Source organism: Peromyscus eremicus, chromosome 3, assembly GCF_949786415.1.
Source record: "Peromyscus eremicus chromosome 3, PerEre_H2_v1, whole genome shotgun sequence".
In the NCBI taxonomy this organism is placed as follows: domain Eukaryota; kingdom Metazoa; phylum Chordata; class Mammalia; order Rodentia; family Cricetidae; genus Peromyscus; species Peromyscus eremicus.
In genome coordinates, this window is record NC_081418.1 from 85,345,942 (window position 1) to 85,360,088 (window position 14,147).

The following is a 14,147-nucleotide window of genomic DNA, read 5'->3' on the forward strand; positions in this document are numbered from 1 at the left end:
TCCAGCCAGCTGTGGTCACTCCCAATACACTTGTGAGTGATCCCAGCACTAGGCGACAGAGACAGGAGGCTTGCTGCAAGTTCTCAAGGCCAGACTGGTCTACATAGCCAGTTCCAAGCAAGCCTTTCTACACAAAGAAACAGAACACTTTACTTGATTATTTTATATTGTAAGATTAAAGTCTTATTAAAAGACTACTGGGTGGTGGTGGCACACACCTTTAACCTCAACACTCAGGAGGCAGAGGCAGGTGGATTTCTGTGAGTATTTGAGGATAGACTAGTGTACAGAGAGAGTTCCAGGACAACGGGGCTACACAGAAGAAATGCTGTTTTGAGAAACCGAAACAAATAAATAAAAGTAGGAATAAAGTAAAATAAAAGATGTGCGTGTCGGGGGGTCACTCAGTGGATACAGGTGCTTGCTGCCAAGCCTGACAACCTGAGTTCAATCCCAGGACTCACAAGGTGAAAGAAGAGCACCGACTCCCACATGGTACTCTGGCTTCCACATCCTGCTGTAGCACACATGCCCATGCACTCATACGAATAAATAAATCACTATAATTTAAAAATAAAAAGGGGGCAGCAAGATGGGTTCATGGGTAAAGGTGCTTGCTGCCAAGTTTTAACACCTTGAGTTCAATTCCTGAAATCTACATGGTGGAAGGAGAGAACCAACTCCAGCAATTTATCCTCTGACATCCATAGGCACCGTAGCATGCACGTGCCCATACACATACACAAGTAGATAGGTGAATAAAATGTAACGAACACATTTTTAAAAAGAAAAAAGAAACAAAATGCTGAAGATGTATCTCAGGCACAAGGCCTGCCTTGGACCCCAGCACTGTATATAAGGAGATGTGATATGTAAATATACCTCAGGCAGAGGCCTGCATTGGACCCCAGCACTGTATATAAGGAGATGTGATATGTAAATATACCTCAGGCAGAGGCCTGCATTGGACCCCAGTGCTGTATATAAGGAGAAGTGATATGTAATTTATGCCTTTTTCTCCACTGAAACCTAAAAGTGAGCCAGGTACGATGACTCATATCAGTACTCTGAGCATTTGGGAGGTTGAGGCAGGAGAATTGTCACAAATTCCAGACCAGCCTGGGCTAGAGAGTGAGACCTTGTCTCAAAGTACCCAAACCAATCAATTAAAGAACAATAAAATCTGTAGTAAAAGTGGCTTTTTCTCGAGGTAATTCATGGCCCCACTTCTCGGGACAACCAAAGTTCTCAAACCACCTCCATGCCGTTGGGAAGCTGGCTGACTCTTACGGCTGTATGATTAGCAACATGCCTTTGAATGACTCCACAGAGGCAGGCACGTGGAATTCCTCCTGCTTTCTACATGTGTAAGATCTTCTAAAGTTTGCTTTGCATGTGGTTCAGAGGACCTAACCCAGGGCCTGCACATGCTGGGCAAATGCTTCCCCACGGAGCTAAAGCCCAAGCGGGACTCATTTTTAAAATCTCTTTACTTTTTTAGATGGGGTCTCATGTATCCCAGCCTGCCGCCATAGTCTATGGAACCAAGGCTGACCCTGAACTTCTGACCCTCCTGCTCCCGCCTCCCTGGGATGACAGGGTCTCATGCATTGCAGGAGATGGAACCCAGAGCTTCATGTACCCTGGACAGATGCTCTGTCAACTGAGCTGCACTCTCAGCTGGATCCTTTTGCCTTTTTGATACAGGGTCTCATGTAGCCTAGGCTGGTCTCCAGCTTTCTATAAACTAAAAAGCTGAAGATGACTTTAAACTTCTGGTCCTCCTTCCTCCACCTCCTGAGGGCTGGAATTACAAGGGTCCACCACCATGCCCAATATTATTTTGTTGTTGTTGTTTTTTGAGACAGGGTTTCTCTGTGTAGTTATGATGCCTGTCTTGGATCTCGCTCTTTAGACCAGGCTGGCCTCGAACTCACAGAGATCTACCTGATTGCCTCCCGAGTGCTGGGATTACAGGTGTGCGCCACCACTGGCCGGCCCAATATTGATTTATATCTTAAGGATTTTAAAAAGTAGTCGGGTGGTAGTAGTGCACACCTTTAATCCCAGCACTCAGGAGGCAGAGCCAGGCAGATCTCTGAGTTTGAGGCTAGCCTGGTCTACAGAGCGAGTTCTAGGACAGCCAGGGCTACACAGAGAAATCCTGTCTCAAAAAACAAACTAACAAAAAACAAAAAGCAGAATTTTAAAAACTAGTACATATTCAGGATGAACAATACTTAAAACAACAGAAATAGACTAAACTGTAAAGCATCTGGGCGGTCTTAAGCACTACAGGTAAGAACTGGCATCACTGGCCTGCTCTAGGCTGTAGCCCTTGGTCTGGGCTGCTCTTCCTCCACTCCCTGTTCCCTACCTCCCCAGCATAGCTCAGGATTGTCACTAATTGCTGTTAAGCAGACAGAGGTCTGTGGTTCTCACAAGGGAGCCACACCTCACCGTCACCCCTGGGAGAAGTGCCATGCACCCTCTAGACCTGGCACTGTGAATCTTAAGCACTTCTCTGAAGCTGGTTTTTCACCCTGACTCAGAGCCTGAATACTTAGACAGGTCCCTTCTGGTCCTCACACAGGCCTCTCTTATAACTTGCATAGCTCATTTGTCTCTACAGCAAGTCCCTGAGGGAACTCAGGCCCTTCCAAACATACACTCCATTCTAGACACACTCAGGTCTCCCCTGCTCTTGCTGTTAGGTAATAAGAAAACATGTTGTACTGTTCCATTCTGTCTCTGCTGCTGCTGAGGATCAAACCCAGGGTGAGGCTTGTTGGTGTGTGTTGGGGTGTGTGTGTGTTTTTTTTTCAAGACAGGGTTTCTCTGTGTAGCCCTGGCTGTCCTAGAACTCGCTCTGTAGACCAGGCTGGCCTCAAACTCAGAGATCTGCCTGCCTCCGCCTCCCGAGTGCTGGGATTAAAGGCATGCACCACCACTGCCTGGCCAACTTGTTTCTTTATATGGATTTACTTCGCAAACTTTACCAAATGAGTTCACACCTGCCTTTTACCTTGCTATGTAGGTATATATATTAGATATTTTTGTGTACCATTAAACATACTGTAACATATTTATCTGACCAAGTTTCTGAAGTCGAACACTACATACAAGTTGTTTTTCACGGTGACTGTCATGCTTCAGAATAGTGTCACAATGAATATTTATGAATAAACCTACTACATTCCTATGTCCTCAGGACAGGCTCCCTAAAATGGGATCACTGAGGGCCTTGAATGTAGCTCTGTTGGTGGAGTAGTTGAACACACAGAGCACCCTAGGTTCCAACCCTAGCACCATGTAAACTGGGTGTGATGGGGCCTGCCCAGAATCCCAGTGTTCAGGAGATAGAAGCAGCAGGATCAAAAGTTCAAGGTCATCCTCAGCTAAGAGGTGAATTTGAGGTTTGAGACCAACCTGAGATACTTAAGACCCTGTCTCAAAAAAATAAAACAATTACTGAATCCAGGCATTTGAACATTCAAAAATTCCCTGTATGTAAGTAGATATTTTGACATTGATTCATTGAATGATTGAGACAATGTTTCACTGTATATCCCAGACTGATCTCCAACTCACAAATCCTCCTGCCTTTCCTGAATGCTGAAATTGTAGGCTTGTGCTGCCCATTAGCATTTTATCTTAAAATGTCACAAGCAGGCCGGTGAGACGGTTCAGCAGGTACAGGCAGTTGCTGTCGTCTGTGACCTGAGTATGATCCCTGGGTGCCCCCTGGTGTAAGGAGAGAACCGACTCTCTAAGGTTGGCTCCTGGCTTCCCATACAGGCTGTGGCATGTATGCATGGGTGCATAAATATGTAGCGAAGAGACCGGTGAATAAATCATTGTTTCTAAAATGTCATATGTAAAAGAAATGTTTCCTTCCTGCTTTGCTGCTGGTGAGTCCACTTTAATGTGTTCTGGGAAAGGTCAAGACATGTTTCATGGGGCTGGAGAAGTGGCTCAGTGGTTAAGAGCACTTGCTGCTCTTGCAGAGGACCCAGGTTCAATCCCCAGCACCCACCTGGTGGCTCACAACTGTTTGTAACTGGAGTCCCAGGGGATCTGATGCCCTCTTTTAACCTCCTTGGGTACCATGCACACACATGGTACACATACATATATGCAAGCAAAACACTCATACACATAAAATAATACACACACACACACACACACACACACACACACACACATATAGATGGGAGAGAGAGAGAGAGGTTTCATGAAATAAGACCAAGAACTCTCTCTGGGGCCAATTCCTATCATGGGGGGGGTTGTATTGGCTGGTTTTGTCAACTTGACACAAGCTAGAGTCATCAGAGAGGGAGAAAGCTCAGTTGAGGAAATGCCTCCTTGAGATCCAAGTGATCAAGGGGGAAGGGCCCAGCCCATGGTGGGTGGTGCCATCTCTGGGCTGCTGGTCTAGGGTTCTATAAAAAAGCAGGTTGAGCAAGCCAGGGGAAGCAAGGCAGTAAGCAGCACCCCTCCATGGCCTCTGCAACAGCTCCTGCTTCCAGGATCCTGCCCTGTTTGAGCTCCTGTCCTGACGTCCTCCAGTGATGAGCAACACTGAATTGTAAGCCAAATAAACCCTTTCCTCCCCAACATGCTTATTGGCCATGGGGTTTTGTTGCAGCAATAGAAAGTCTAACTGAGACAGGGGTTGTATCCACTCTTGTGGCTGGTTGTTCAACATCAGAGCCAGACAGACTTAGGGTAGGACTTCAACATGAGACCATGGGCAGGGCTCCTGTCAGTCTCTTCACCTCCCTGTGTTCTGTGAGGATGCCAAGAAGTGAGAAATACAGGATTCAGCTTTCATCTGCCCAGAAACAAGCTCTTGACAGCTGCCAGGATCAGGACATGCACGTCTGAAAACGGTTATCGGCCACAGAGTGGCATTTCAATTCCCGGTGGACTGTATGTATGACTGTGGTCCCATAAGACCATTGCCTTGTGGCAGATGTCGTAACCATCTTTGTACAAAGGCACTCCATGATGTTTGCACAGAGATCAGATCTGCTAACCACGTCCTTCTCAGAATGCACCGCATCAGCCATGCATGACGGCATTCCAGTGTCAACAGGGATTACTGCAGCATGCTAAACAGCTTGTGCTTCTCTGTTGTCCTTTTCTTATCCTGCTCTGTACTTTTGCATGTTTTTATAACAGCCAGGGATTATTTTTTAAAGGACTTTAAACCTTCACACACACACACACACACACAGAGAGAGAGCAAAAAAACAAAATCCAAAACATACTTTTGAAAATGCAGCTCTTCCCAAGTAGAAGTCCTCATTCCCCTAAGGTTGGCAAATGTCTCTGCGCAAAGCTGCCCCCCTAGACATCCATGCCCCCACCGAGTGTCTCAGAAGGCTGCGTGGAGCGGTGCTGCGGCCCCCTGCCAGATGCACAGCCTTGACCCTCTAGTCCGAGTCATTCTTGTTTCTGCCAGTCGGGTCCCTGGGCTGGCTGGGGAGAGGGTCCTGCTGGAGATGGGAGCCTAGAACTGCCACAGTGGCACAGCCCAGCTGGTGCCACCATCTGTGCCCATGGCCTAGCAAAGCCCAGCAGGCTATCGCCTATTCCTAGCATTGACAGGGGGCTTCCAGATCACCTAGCATGTGGTTTGGTCTAGGCTACATGTGAGAATCATTCAGGACACATTTTAAGGGGGTGGGTGAGAATGTAGCTCTGTAAGCGGTATGCTTTTCTTGCATGCACAAAGCCCTGGGTTCCATTGCCAGCACAGAACAGACTAGGAGTGGTGTTCATACCGGCAATCTCAACACCCAGGAGGCAGAGGCAGGAGGACCAAGAGTTCAAGATCATCCTCTGGTACATAATGAGTCTGAGGCTAGCCTGGGATACAAAAGACCCTGTTAGAGAGAGGGGGCGGGGAGGGAGACAGAGGGAGAAAGAGAGAGAGATAGAGAGAGAGACAGAGACAGAGACAGAGAAGTATTTTTTCGATTAATTAATTTACTTATTAATGTATACAGTGTTCTGTCTGCAGGCCAGAAGGGAGTGCCAGATCTCATTACAAGTGGTTGTGAGCCACCATGTGGTTGCTGGGAATTGAACTCAGGACCTCTAGGAAGAACAGTCAGTACTCGTAACCACTGAGCCATCTCTCTAGCCCAAGAAGCATTTTTTTTTTATTAAGAAATTTTTTATTCATTTTCCATACCAACCACAAATCCCTGACAGAGGAGCATTTTAAGACAAGTTGTGTGGGCCCCTCAGGCCTGCTGGCTCAGAACCTCCAGAGGTAGACCCTAGTACCAGCAGGTAATTCTAATGGACAGACAGGGTCAAGAACGGCCAGGCCAAACTCGGCATTACGTCGTCAGGCAAGTTGAGGACTGGAGCTAAGCACCACACAGCACATTGTAGACCTTCCATCCAGACCTCAGGCGGGAACACACCCTACTACCAGGGTTGTCTACTGGAATGATGTATGTATTGGTATGTTTGCACATGTGTGTGGCTGCATGTGAAGGCCAGACGTTGATATCACAAGTCTTCCTCAATCAATGTACTAGATTCTCATTCCAATGCACTCTACCACCACCTCTACTAGGCCACACCAGGAGGACCGTCAGAGGCCTTTCTTCGGCACTGAGAGGGCTAGCTGGCTTCCACAGACTTTCCCAGTCACCCAACAATGAGGCCACAGGACACAGGGTTGGGGTGGGGGAGAGGCTAGGGAGATATTCTTTAGCCAGGCACACGCCTTGAACACTAGCACTTGGGAGGCAGGGGTAAGGAGCTCTACAAAAGGTCAAGGCCAGCCTGGGCTACACAGGGAGACCTTGTCAAAAAATAAAATAAAATCAGCGGTGGTGGCGCATACCTTTAATCCCAGCACTCAGAGGCAGAGGCAGGTGGATCTCTGTGAGTTCGAGGCCAGCCTGGTCTACAGAGCAAGTTCCAGGGCAGTCAAGACTGTTATATAGAGAAACCTTGTCTCAGAAATCAATCAATCAATCAATCAAACAAAAAGAAGGAAAGGAAGAAACTGAGGCCTGAAGCAGAAAGGGGACCTGAGTCCGACAGGAGTTATAACTACAAGTGACTCGATTTCTGCTGCCCACCCTTCCAGCGGGCAAGGCAAGCACTGGCTGGCTCTACTCAGCGAAGCCGGAGGGTGGGAGGAGCCTAGCTGAACCCTGGGGACGTCAGCTCCTGTGGTGGGGACATGCAGGTTTTTACAAAGGGTCACTAACGTCTGAGGGCCATTGCACGCGTCGCTGCTGCAGTCACCTGACGCTACGTAACTGTGAGGTACGTGGACTTAACGTCTAATTTTAATCTTGGAAGCAGAAAATGCCAAGGTCAAGACGACTGAGCAGAGGAAAACCTCAATGAAATTGTAATTAGCAGTTCCAAAAATAAATACTGTTTTATTAAGTCACAAGAGGATGGTGTTTAATTTTGTTTGATTTTGGTTTGTTGTTGGTTTTCCTTCCTTTTTATTTTTTGTTTGTTTGCTTGTTTTTTGTTCTAATCAGGGTCTCACTCTCTAGCTCAGGCTATCCTTGAACTCACAGCAATACCCTTGTCTTAGCCTCTCAATTACTAGATCATAGGCGCACACACACCATGACATCTACCTTGCTATTTATTTATAAGACACAGCTTTCTCATTTAGCCCAGGCTGGCCTTAAACTCATTATGTAGCCAATAATGGTCTTGTACTCCTGACCCTCCTGTCTCTACCTCTCACACGCTGTGATTACAGGCACTAATCCCCACGTCTGTTTTTGTCTTGTGGTGCTGGGGACCAGACCCAGGGCTTTGTGAGAGCAGGCGAGCACTCTGTGGACTGAGTTACACCCCAGCCTGACATTACTGTTTGGAAGACAACATTGAAAGTGATAGAGATGTGCTGACCCAGTTTTAGATGATGATACTTTCTTTTCTGAGGTGTGACTCAGAGCCTCATGTATGATGCTTTTACATTTTATTTTATTATTTTGTGTGTGTATATCTGTATGTATGTATAGGTATGTTTGCACATGTGTGTGCATGTGAAGACCATACATTAATATCAGGCTTTTTTTTTTTTTTTTTTTAGTTTTTTCAAAACAGGGTTTCTCTGTGTAGCTTTGGTGCCTGTCCTGGAACTCTCTCTGTAGACCAGGCTGGCCTCAAACTCAGAGAGATCCGCCTGCCTCTGCCTCCCAAGTGCTGGGATTAAAGGCGTGCGCCACCGCTGCCGGGCACAGGCATCTTCTTTAATCATTCCTACCTTTTGTTTTTCTTTTGTCTTTTTTTTTTTTTTTTTGACAGAGTCTCACCATGTAGACCAGGCTGGCCTTGAAATTACAGAGATCTGCCTGCCTCTGCTCCCAAGTACTGAGTTTAAATGGTGCCACCCTGCCCGGACCATTTTTTTTTTCTCATCAGTTCAGCTGGACTGGCTGGCTAGCAGTTCTAGAGATCTTGTCACTGGGATTCCAGGCTTCTCAGTGCAGGTGCTGGGGATCAGAACTCAGGGCCTCATGCTTGCCCAGTAAGTACTTTACTAACAGGACTCTCTCTCACTCCAACCCCAGGATGCTTTTTAATCCAAGAGCTCACTCAATCCAGGCTCAAACTCTAAACCAAGTGAATACAAAACTTAAGAATATATTTAAACATTGCAAAATAAAAAAGGTGAGCCAACAAACCAACCAAGAGCAGCACAGATCCTTTCTCAGAAATGACAGTGAGTCACAGAGGGCTATTGACCAGTTTGCCAAGCATAGTGGCACATGCCTGTAATCGCAGCCCTTAGGAAATGGAGGCAGGAGGGTGCAAAGCTTGAGGCCAGCCTTCTCTACTGAGATCCTGTCTCAAAACAAACAAACAAACAAACAAACAAAGTAAAGGCTGCCCCCCCAGCCCCCACAAAATAGAAAGAAAATCTAGCTACTTCAGATGGGTGCAGGAGAGCAGACAGGAAATCCACCTGGACTGTTTTGGTAGAAGAACAATGGGATGGATGCTTATCCTATGCTAGGAGGCATTCTATAGAGGGACTGAAACATTGGGGGCGGCCTGGCTAGAGACTGTAAAAACGAAGCAAACAGTGAAGAAAGAGATAAACACAAAACGTTCCGTTAAAAAAGAAACGTAGGCAGAGCACAGTGGGAGCTCTACGGAGGCAGAAGCAGGCAGATATCTGTGAAATCGAAGTGAGCCTGGTCTACACAACAAGTCCCAGGAGCACCAGGCCTACAGAGCGAGACCCTGTCTCAACAAAACAAAACAGGCAACGTAGCCTGAGTGACTTGGTGTGGTTTTGGGAGACTGAGCCAGAAATTTGATGGCTCAGTGGATAAGGACAATTGCTGACATGTTGGAGTTGGATCCCCAGAAGCCACGTGGTGGGAAGAGAGAACCCAACTCCTTCAAGTTGTCCTCTGACCTCCAGATTTACACCATGGCATGCACACCCGCACACACAGACACGGACAATACACAAATGATGAAGAGGAAGTGTAAGGGCAATTTGGACTACATAGTTACACACCGAGACCTCATCTCAAGACAAAACAAATCCACTTAGCTATGACCTGTGTGTGTGTGAGTACGATAGTGGAAACATTGAGATGGGCCTGGCAAACACTGAGCTGTGTTTAGAGGTAAGGGGGCAAGAGGCAGGGTGGACTGAAAGGTCTAATGTTCTTTCATCCACGGGGAGTTGGTGAATAGGGAATGTATAATAAATAAGGTCTAGCACCAAGTGATGGCAGACTGAATATTTTTAAATACAGAGCCGGGCACTGGTGGTGCACGCCTTTAATCCCAGCACTCGGGAGGCAGAGGCAGGTGGATCTCTGTGAGTTCGAGGCCAGCTTGGTCTCCAAAGTGAGTTCCAGGAAAGGTGCAAAGCTACACAGAGAAACCCTGTCTAGAAAAAACAAACAAACAAACAAACAAAAACAAACAAACAAAATACAGAAATAAATGGCAATTGAGGAAATAAACACAGTGACTGTTGGCCTCTGGAGAGAAGGGAAGAAAGGGAGGTGGAGGAGGAGAAGGAGCAGTCACAGCTTTATTATTCCTCTGTAACCACCAGTGCACTTTTTCTTGTTTCCAGACAGGGTTTCCTCATGCAGCCCTGGCTGTCCCGGAACTCACTACAGAGACCAGGCAGGCCTTGAACTCACAGAGATCTGCTTGCCTCTCCCTCCTGAGCGCTGGGATTAAAGCCCTATGGCACCACATCAAGCTCAACAAGTGCTCCTAACCGCTGAGCCAGCTCACCAGCCCCAGAATAAAAGTTTTGTAAAAGAGAACCGCACAGATCCGGAAGAGGCGAGAAACCTAAACTGGAAAGAAATATGAGCAAAACACATGAGCAGGAAGGAGTCCATGAACGACTCACAAGTGTACGCAGTTTCTGGATGAACCAGGGCGAGGCGGACGGGTCAGCAGGGATGGGGCTTAGAGACAAGCCAGAAGACTTGAGTTCAATTCCCAGGACCCACAAGGTGGATGGAGAGAGCTGACTCCAGTAAGCTCTTCTCTAACTTTCACATATGTAAGAAAAGAAAAGAAAAAAAGAAAAGAAAAGAAAAAGAAAAGCACAGTAAGATGCCATTTCTGTTTTTGTTCTTTTAAAACAGTGGTTTGGGGCTAGAGAGAGGGCTTAGTGATGAAGAGCACATTCGCTCTTCCAGAGAACCGGGTTCAAATCCCAGCACTCACATGGTTACCCTGGCTCACAACCATCTGTAACTTCTGTTCCAGAGGATCCTAGGCCCTCTTTTGACCTCCATGGTCACCAGGCACGCAGGTGGTATACAGACATACATGTAGGCAACACACACACACACACACACACACACACACACACACACACAAAATTAAAAGAAATTTAAAAAATAGTAAAGTCTGTTGAAAGTGGTGTCTTAGTTAGGGTTTCTATTGCTGAGATGAAACGCCATGACCATAAAGCAGGTTGAGGAGGAAAGGGTTTATTTGGCTCACACTTCAGCATTGCTGTTCATCACTGAAGGAAGTCAGGACAGGAACTCACACAGGGCAGGAACCGATGCAGAGGCTGTGGAGGGAAGCTGCTTACTGCCTTGCTTCCCATGGCTTGCTCAGCCCATCTTCTTATAGGGCCCATGACCAGCAGCCCAAGGATGGCACCACCCACCATGGGCTGGGTCCTCCCGAATTGATCACTAGTTGAGAAAATGCCTTACAGCTGATCTCATGGAGGCATTTCCTCAGCTGAGGCTCCTTCCTCTGATGACTCTGTAGCTTGTGTCAAGCTGACACACAAACCACCCAGTACAAGCTTTGGGTTTGTGTTGTTGTTTTTCTTTCCTTTTTTCATGGTCTCTGTCCTCCAGTGTGGAAGATACAGCCACTTTCTTTTCTTCCCAGTAGCCCCCTCTGGTAGCTTACTAGATGTACTTAAGGAAGCCTAAATTTATTATTTTAGGATTCCATGTCCTTAGCATTTAGTTACGTGTTGGTTTTGAAATGTGTCTGGGTATTTTGCCTCAATGTACGGGTGGGCATCTACATGCAGTTCCTGTGGAGGCCAGAAGAGGGTGTCTGATACCCTGCAACTGGAGTTACAGTCTATGTGGGTGCTAGGAACTGAATTCTGATCCTCTGGAAGAGCAGTAAGTTGCTCTTAATTGCCAAGCCGTCTCTCTATCCCTTATGTGAGTTTTTAAAAATCCAATGAAGTAGGCGCTATCATTTCTTATAAAGCAATACTCATCTAGATTTCTATGAATCTACGCATGTCTTTTCTCCCCACCTCCTGCTCTCCTCCCTGTTTTCTCATCCTCCTCTTTGGGCTGGGAGACAGCTCAGCTGTTAAGATCACTCACTGCTCTTGTAGAGGTTCCAGGTCCAGTTCCCATCATGCTCACATGGCTGCTCACAACCATTCATGATTCTAGAGGATCTGATGTTCCTTCGGACTTCTGTGGGCACGTGTTGCCCATCATGCAGACAAAACAGTCATACAAATAAATTAATAAATAAAGCTACATTTTTTTCAAAATTATGTGTATATGTGTGTGGGGTTGTATGCATGTGTGAGTGCATGTGCTTCTGGAATCCAGAAGAGGGCGTCAGATCCCCTGGGTTCTAGGAACTTAACTCAGGTTCTCTGCAAGAGTAATATGCACTCTTTTTTTTTTTTTTTTTTTGGTTTTTCGAGACAGGGTTTCTCTGTGTAGCTTTGCGCCTTTCCTGGAACTCACTTGGTAGCCCAGGCTGGCCTCGAACTCACAGAGATCCGCCTGGCTCTGCCTCCCGAGTGCTGGGATTAAAGGCGTGCGCCACCACCGCCCGGTGAGTAATATGCACTCTTAATCACTGAACCATCTCTCCAGCCTGTCCTTTTTTTGAGACAGGCTAGCCTCAAACTCCCATTCCCCTGCCTCAGCCTCCTACACATCCATGTGCCACCACACCTGGCTGTTCTCATTTTCTTTTGCACCCCAGATGACTTTCTTAGTGCCTGGAATATAGGAGGTACACATAGTCTGCCATGAGGTGGGAAGTGAAGCCTGTCCATTCAATAGGAACCATAGTAGCTGACCCTGCTATAAAGGTCTCAGGAGTTAGACACTGTCTACAGTATTGGCTGTTCAGTACAGAGACCCCTTGGCTTTCGATGGGGCTCTGTCTCAATAACCCCTTGTAGGTTGAAATATTATAAGAATTGCATTTAATATGCATGAAGTGACTGGCCTGCCTTAAATGTGCCCAGAATGCTTACATTAGCCCACAAATGAGCAAGATCATCTGACCCCCAACCAAGTTTCTATGAAAGTGCTATACATCATGTGACATGTTGCACACCTGTAACTAAAAAGGGCACATAAAATACTGGCAACCTACACTGTGGAAGATCAGTTGCTCCTTAGTGGGGGGAATTAGGTCATTGGGGGGGTATTGGGGGCTCAGTCCTTTCCTGTCTTTGTTTCCCGGCAGTTGCCAGGCAAGCAGTTTTGCTTCCTGGCTCTCCTGCCACAGTGACCTAGCGAGAGGCTCAAACCTCTGCAACCACACCCAAAACGATCGTTATCACAGCGACAGAAATCCAACTAATGAAACGTTTGTGCTGGCTAGTTTTATGTCAACTTGACACCAGTTAGAGCCGTGGGAGAGGAGGGAGCCTCCACTGAGAAAATGCCTCCATAAGATGGGGCTGGCTGCAGGCAAGCCTGTAGGGCATTTCTTAATAAGTGATGGATGGGGCAGGACCCAGTCCATTGTGGGGCCACCCCTGGACTGGTGGTCCTGGGTTCTAGAAGAAAGCAGGCTGAGCAAGCCATGGGGAACAAGCCAGTAACCAGCATCCTTCCCTCCATGGCCTCTGCATCAGCGCCTGCCTCCAGGTTCCTGCCCTGCTTGAGTTCCCGCCCTCACTGCTTTTGATGATGAACTGCTATATGGAACTGTGAGTGAAATAAAGCCTTTCCTCCCCAAGTTGCTTTTGGCCATGGTGTTTCATCACAGCAATGGTGGCCCGAAGACAGCATCTTAACGACGTCCCTATAAGCAGGGTGTAGTGTACACTGGGTGCAGGCCTGTAATCCCAGCCCTTGGGAGGTGGAAACAGGAGCATCAGGAGTTCAAGGTCATCCTTTGTTGTCCTTTTTAAAAATGGTCGCTGCCTTTTAAGCCACAGCTGTCTGAATCAGCAACTGCAACTCCAACGTTACCAGCAGCGGTTAGGCCGCAAGGGCTGTCGCTCGAGGGAAATCTGTTCCCTCTGGCTCCAACACTCACAAAGCTACCAAGCAAATTTAACTAAAATGCTCTCCCTCTAAAGAACTTAAGACTCAAAGGTTAAGGTGGAATTCTGCCCCCCAGAAAGGCTGAATAGCAAGTAGCTCACCTCCTCTCCTGCTTGTGTCCTCCAAAAAGCCCTTACGCCTCGCCTCACCCTTCCTTATAAACCCTTTCTCACCTCGCTCCGCCCTGCCACTTCCTGTCAGCTAGTTGCTGACTCAGCCTCCTGACCACAGGTGAATTTTATTTAATCAAACACATCTCTGCATCATTAAACAAACGTTCCAGAGCATAAACAAAAGTAACACATCTTGAAATAATATTCTACAACAATTTTTGACTATGTATCAATTTTAAGGTCAACCTGG